The sequence below is a fragment of the Protomyctophum parallelum genome (genome assembly GCF_964188405.1).
Source record: "Protomyctophum parallelum genome assembly, chromosome: 5".
Lineage (NCBI taxonomy): Eukaryota > Metazoa > Chordata > Actinopteri > Myctophiformes > Myctophidae > Protomyctophum > Protomyctophum parallelum.
Window position 1 is genome coordinate 28,931,388 of NC_139702.1, and position 7,633 is coordinate 28,939,020.

The window sequence follows — 7,633 nt, forward strand, 5'->3', positions numbered from 1 at the left end:
TATTTTTTGACGGGGCCCCACCGCAGGGGATCACGAGAGGTGAACTCGAAGAAAACAAGCACTTAATCCAGTGACGTAGACTCCGTGGGGGGCGGCGGGGCTCGAGCCCCCATGAGGAATTAGACCTGAATATATGGAATATATATTCGCCTCGGTCCGTCCCGTTTGTACCCCCATGACGATTATAAAAACATTTAGTCTCTGACTTAAAAGTATATTCAGTGATTTCACTCAAAAAACCTTAGGTTTCGTTTTTGGCTGTGGGACCCAGCCTTTCGTCCAATCAGGATAGAGAGTCAAAAACGAAACCTAAGGTTTTTTGACCCCCAGGGGTTAACTGGGGACAGGGAGGAACTCCTTATATGGCCAGCACACTATAGTAGGGAGGATTATCACAACAAAACAAAAAAATAAGTGATATTTGAATTAAGTGAAATCACTGAATATACCTTTAATCTGACTGTTTTTTCAATCATACTGTATCATACATATCATACATATCTTGCACTTTATATATCTTTATATTGCACTTTATATATCACTCTGGAAAAAAAGCTTTAGCATCACTATGGTCTATGAAACATAAAATATATAAAGACTTGTCGGACCAATGAGCATCAAACAGGATGGCTGGCGTGCTCTGGATGAGACGTTCAGGTCGCGAATATTGTGTTAATAGGTGGCCAAGTCCAAAAATCTGTTTGCGATTGGTTGTCAGTGGGGTAGGGAGCGCTCTGCTGTGTTCATCTTGACCGTTACCACTAACACTAACTCTAACCTCAATATACGGAAACAAATAATGCGTACGTGAAAATGAACGTCTGTACGGAAATAAATAATACAGGAGGAGTCAGGTAGGACATAGACAAGGTTATCACATTCTGTATATGCAACAGTGTTTTTCCCTTTTAAACATCCCTGGCTTCAGCACTCTGACCGCGGTCCGCGACCGGACCGCGGACCACCTCTTTGCGGACCACCCAAAAAAAGATAACAAATAAATAACATCAGATGGTACATTTCTCATGTGAAATTGCTGCAAAGGCCCCCAAAATGTCCCCCAAGGGCCTCCAAAATTCTGGCGCGCGCTATGCGCGCGCGCAGTGTGGCCTGCCAGGGCGTATAACTCCCGGCCTGATTTGGAGTTCCACTCCGGGCCTGCACTCTGCACCCCATTATTGGTTGGGTGGAAGGGGATCTGATTTGTATAAGCTTGGCTTGACCATACTAAACGGGCATAGAGCCCCGCTCTCCGAAGGACGCCGTGCATAGGACCGGACCTCGGTCTTATTAAAAAAAAAATTGTGGACCTTCATCATTTCTAGTTGAGGACCCCTGCAGTAGAGGATAAACATTCTCTCTCTCTCTCTCTCTCTCTCTCTCTCTCTCTCTCACACACACACACACACACACACACACACACACACACACAGCGACGGTCTCCAGAAAATTGTGAGGGTGCTATGGAGGTGCTGGCTATTTAGAGGGCGGCTAATGAATCTTGGTTTATAGAAGTCACTTCAAGTCAGTCAATTGTAGTTCGGTGGTCACCCCACCACCGTAAATCCAGACTATGTATGAGCCTTAAGCCTCCACCATGCAGACGGAGCTTAGGTTCCCCACCCTGGAGCCGTCCCTGAGCCGATATAGTTGGGAATGTGACAATTTCAATCTGACATAAGCGAGGTTCCCTGGTGTGAGCAAAAGATGAGTCTTCACACATCAACATTGCTGACACACAAACACACAACATGGTCACTGTGTGATTGGAGGAGTACCAAGGTTGAGTGAATTCATTCCCTGGCAGATATGACATAAGTCACTGCCGACACACACTACTACAAAATGACTCAATCCTGACCTATAGCTGTCTCTGATAACCGTACTAATGGAGACGAGTAACACGCACGCACGCACGCACGCACGCACGCACGCACGCACGCACACACACACACACACACACACACACACACACACACACACACACACACACACACACACACACACACACACACACACACACACACACACACACACACACAGGACGTTTGTCCCTCCTGTACTCTACAATACTATACTCTACAATACAACGCTCCGAGCTCATAGACCATTGGTTCCCCAAACAATAATAAACTAAGTAAGTAAATAAGTCTGCAAAGTAACTAACAAACTGTAAAATATGCTTTAATTCTACCTCTGTCTATTTTAATGACAACAAATTATTGTTTACTCCATGAACATGAATGGTTAAAGAGTGACACCTGCTGGATTTAACACTTACTGCAGTCCTTTCAAAGCTTTTCATCTCAAAGAGCCAGCTTGATATTTTGATCAGGACAAAAAAGTACATAGTTACAATTGCTTTTTCATGTCAAGGACTCATAAATCAACATTTATTAGCCTAATTAGGCTAATAACATACATCTTGAAAATATATGCCGGGACCCCCATGAGAGAAGGTTTTTTACGGTTCTAGCAGTGATTCTCAACCATTTCCCCCACTGGGACGGTGGGACCCCAATCTTAAAATCAATGTTAATTTAACTCTGAGAGTGTACACTCTCTGAGTTACAGACCCATATTTGTTCCCAACTATCATTCAGGTGGGGACCCCCTGGAACTCCCTCATGGAGCCCTAGGGGTCCCCGGAACCCACTGTGGGAACCACCAGCTTACGTTAGAGGACAGAGTACAGCGACTTGCAATGGGCCTGGTATACAAGATACACTACATTACACATGGGCCTGGTCTACAAGATACACTACATTACCCATAATACCCATGGGCCTGGTCTATGCCACAAAGACACCCATGATGTACCTGTCTAACTGCTTCACAGAGACACCCATGTACGTGTCTAACTGCTTCACACAGACACCCATGTACCTGTCTAACTCCTTCACATAGACACCCATGTACCTGTCTAACTGCTTCACATAGACACCCATGTACCTGTCTAACTGCTTCACACAGACACCCATGTACCTGTCTAACTGCTTCACATAGACACCCATGGAGCTGTCTAACTACTTCACAAATGCACCAAGTCTCTGTGTGTGCGTCTGTAATCCACGTAACTCGAGAACCGTCAGCCCCACCGACTTCAAACTAAACACACGCGTTCCACACCACCACAGGGAGTGACATAATATCTGGGTGAGGCATCCATTTCCACCTGGCATCATTCCAAGTATAAGCCAGTGCCCAACGGACACCTCTCTAGTCTATATAATGAAACTATGCATACACTATAGAGTGCTATGTCTACATAAAATGCTATCTAAGTTACATGAGTTGAGCCTTTGCATACGCCTGTAAGGTCGTCGAGGATAGGTCAAGTGCTACGGGCTAAGATGGAGTCTGAAGAGGTGGGTTTCCAGACTACAGCGGAATATTGGGAGTGAGTCTGCAGTTTTGATTGCAAAGGGAAGTGCATTCCATAGTTTTGGAGCCAGAAGGGAGAAGAGTTTGGGACGCGTGGAGCGTTGTCTCTGGGTTTTTAGTGAAGGTACTTCCAGCTTCCCTGCGTTGGTTCGATCATACTTGCAAGATATAAATAAATCACATTATGCATAATGCACTGTATAGCTACAACTACCATTTTCTTTCTTTTTAAGAAACTCATGTTTTGTAGTGTTTTACACACAACATGCAATGGATTTGAGAAATAGGTTGTGAGAGAAATGTATGCTGCACCACTGGCAACAGTAGGCTACCCCATAGACCGGGCAAGATGGAGTTTGGATGGGAAAGAACATTAGAGTAGTACTTGTAGGAAGTAGTACTTCCTAATGTCAGACCCTGGAGTCCTACAGCATGTATTGCAAATAATGTCGTGTTCACTTATACTATAATTTACTTTCTAAAATGGTTAGCCCCAAACTTGATTCTGATTGACTGCTTTCTGATTAGACCACATACTAAATCCCACGATATTCTACACCTTAAATCAGTTTATATTGGCCCAGGCCGTAGCGTAACGGTCTGGGCACCGGACTGGTAATCCAGTCGCAGTGTGCCGCGGGTTCGACTCCCGGACCCGACACAGCCTTTACTGCATGTCATCCCCCCATCTCTCTCCCGTTTCCTGTCAGCCTACTGTCTGTCCCTTCAAAAATCAATAAAAAAAAGGCGTAAGCTGCAAAAAATATCAAAAAAAAAAATCAGTTTATATCATTCCCAGGTGTGTTACAGTGATCCAGCATATTTTTTGCTGAACTATAGGGAAGGTAGGCTAAGCGCTTGATTTCCCAAACCCTGGCCGTGCGGGCTTCTAAGCACCGTCGGCGCTCATTGCATGGCGAGTGAGTGGTGACTATTCCCTTGTCACTCAAAACAGCTGTTCACTAAGTAGCTATGCTATTGGTTTCTATGTGATGTTCACAGACATATCAGCAAAATTTGCATAAAATATATATGAATTTCTATCGAATATATTAGTTACCGTTTTGTTTTTGTATTTGTTTGGCAAAAGTTGAATGACTTGACTAACTGAGAAAACAATGAAGTGTCTCTTTCTGGTGGCCGCAGATTGTAACTACTTTCTTTAGTGAATTCTTTGGATTAGTTTCATGATTATCATGTTGCCATGTCTGTAACTGTTTTAGAAAAGCAATAAGCCATGCAAGGTCTGAGGTTACCTTCTATTTTATAATGTCTGAGAGGGTTGGAGGCACTTGACTACGTCACCACGCCTCTCAGGCTCAGCCATTATAAAAGCGTGCACGCATCCGCCTGGGTGACGGCAGACTGCTGGGCGAGCGCTGGCGCTTTGGCTTGGGGGGTCAGATCAACATATGGAATGAATTCTGTACCGGACATATATGGAGCGTGTCTTGAGAATACAGGGTTTGATGAGGTCAGATCAACATATGGAATGTCAGAACACGTCAGCTCCATATATGGATATCTAAGGGTGGCAGCGGGGGAAGTGTCTTGAGTGTACAGTCCTCAGTGTATTAGTCCTCATGATGCATACTTTTTTCCTCTATTTTTTTCCTGTAAGCAACAAGGTAACCTCACACCTCTTGTGGCTCATTGCTTTAATATAAACCATATAGCCTATAGTATATGGTATGGTACAACAGTTTTTCAAAAATTCTACAGTTTTTGATGTATAAAGTAATGTAATCTTGCTGTGTTCCGTTACACTCAAATGGGAGGCACAATTTGGTATCCGGAATGATGCCTTGGTATTTTGGTCAGGAGAACAGATTCCCGTCACGTAGAAGAAGCTGAGTTTGATTTGTCGGGGGAGGTTGGAGTTCCATACACTGGCCATGCCATTCAGGGGCCTCCATGCAAGTGCCTTCCTCACTTTTAGATCTTGCTCTGTTGAGTTGACCCATGAGCCCAGGTACTTGAAGTCATTGACTTCCTTCAGAGCAGTGCCTCCTGTTGTTGTGAGACGTAGATGTTCCGTTTGGATGTCATACTGTAGGTGATTATAACTATAATCATGAGATTTCAGCTTATTGTGTGCCAATATGTAGGACCACAAGACAGTATACAAAATAGGCCTACACCCACTTGTTCTATGTTCCTTTCTTCTATATTCTCTCTCTATTTCAACTCTTTCTGTAACACCAGAATCTAGATTTTGAGAGTTTGTACAAAAATAATCTCACATGTTTACATCTGTAATCATGTGATGTGACACTAAAGTTGAATCTGAATTGTGCCTGCAGACAAAATTCTTCCACACACCCCAAATTGATGTTAAGACTGATCATAGCTTATGTTTCACGTATCAGATAAATAATAATAATAATAAATTTTATTTATAACGCACTTTACATTTGAAACAAATCTCAAAGATAATAATCTATTATGCTTATGGCATAGAAATAAAACTGTGTGTGTGTGTGTGTGTGTGTGTGTGTGTGTGTGTGTGTGTGTGTGTGTGTGTGTGTGTGTGTGTGTGTGTGTGTGTGTGTGTGTGTGTGTGTGTGTGTGTGTGTGTGTGTGTGTGTGTGTGTGTGTGTGTGTGTGTGTGTGTGTGTGTGTGTGTGTGTGTGTGTGTGAGAGAGCATCACACTCTAATAATGTAATATGACTGTTGTGAATTATCTCATGCTGTCTGAATGGCAGCCTCTGGTGGACATTTCCCATTCCCTGCATCCACAATCACAGTGTTTCCATCACACCACTCAACTCAATGACCAATCACAGTTTAGGTGTGCTCTATATAAGCCCTCACTCAATCCACACTCCACATGCATTTCAACCCCTCATTGAACCAATGTATAACATAATTGAAATAGTTTGACTGAATAATTTATTAAGTAAATGCTACAGTAACACAATAATACTAAAAGGATAACACAAACAGCCCTGGGGGCTTGTTTCGGTTGTGATCTATGGTGTGTAATGGAACATTGTAAGAGTGCATTAAAACTGTAAAATTACAAACACATTTCTATCATAACTATTGTAGGGTTTGTATTGTAAACTGCAGGGTCTGACGTTAAAACCTTTCATAATTCATTGAAAATACATGCACTTTTCTCCCCTCAGTTAACCAACTCTCCCTGGGCGTACAGCCGGCGTAACGGCTCGTAACTCTATGCCTAACGTTAAACTTATTTCTAACCTTATTTTCACGAAAACAAATTCAATAATACAAGAAGCGCCCCACCGAGCGGTCGGCGTGAGGTTGGCGGAAAAAGGGTGCGCATGTTTTAAGGCATCATTCTGGATACCAAATTGTGCCTCCCATTTGGGTGTAACGGAACACAGACATATCAGCAAAATTTGCATAAAATATATATGAATTTCTATCGAATATATTAGTTACCGTTTTGTTTTTGTATTTGTTTGGCAAAAGTTGAATGACTTGACTAACTGAGAAAACAATGAAGTGTCTCTTTCTGGTGGCCGCAGATTGTAACTACTTTCTTTAGTGAATTCTTTGGATTAGTTTCATGATTATCATGTTGCCATGTCTGTAACTGTTTTAGAAAAGCAATAAGCCATGCAAGGTCTGAGGTTACCTTCTATTTTATAATGTCTGAGAGGGTTGGAGGCACTTGACTACGTCACCACGCCTCTCAGGCTCAGCCATTATAAAAGCGTGCACGCATCCGCCTGGGTGACGGCAGACTGCTGGGCGAGCGCTGGCGCTTTGGCTTGGGGGGTCAGATCAACATATGGAATGAATTCTGTACCGGACATATATGGAGCGTGTCTTGAGAATACAGGGTTTGATGAGGTCAGATCAACATATGGAATGTCAGAACACGTCAGCTCCATATATGGATATCTAAGGGTGGCAGCGGGGGAAGTGTCTTGAGTGTACAGTCCTCAGTGTATTAGTCCTCATGATGCATACTTTTTTCCTCTATTTTTTTCCTGTAAGCAACAAGGTAACCTCACACCTCTTGTGGCTCATTGCTTTAATATAAACCATATAGCCTATAGTATATGGTATGGTACAACAGTTTTTCAAAAATTCTACAGTTTTTGATGTATAAAGTAATGTAATCTTGCTGTGTTCCGTTACACTCAAATGGGAGGCACAATTTGGTATCCGGAATGATGCCTTGGTATTTTGGTCAGGAGAACAGATTCCCGTCACGTAGAAGAAGCTGAGTTTGATTTGTCGGGGGAGGTTGGAGTTCCATACACTGGCCAT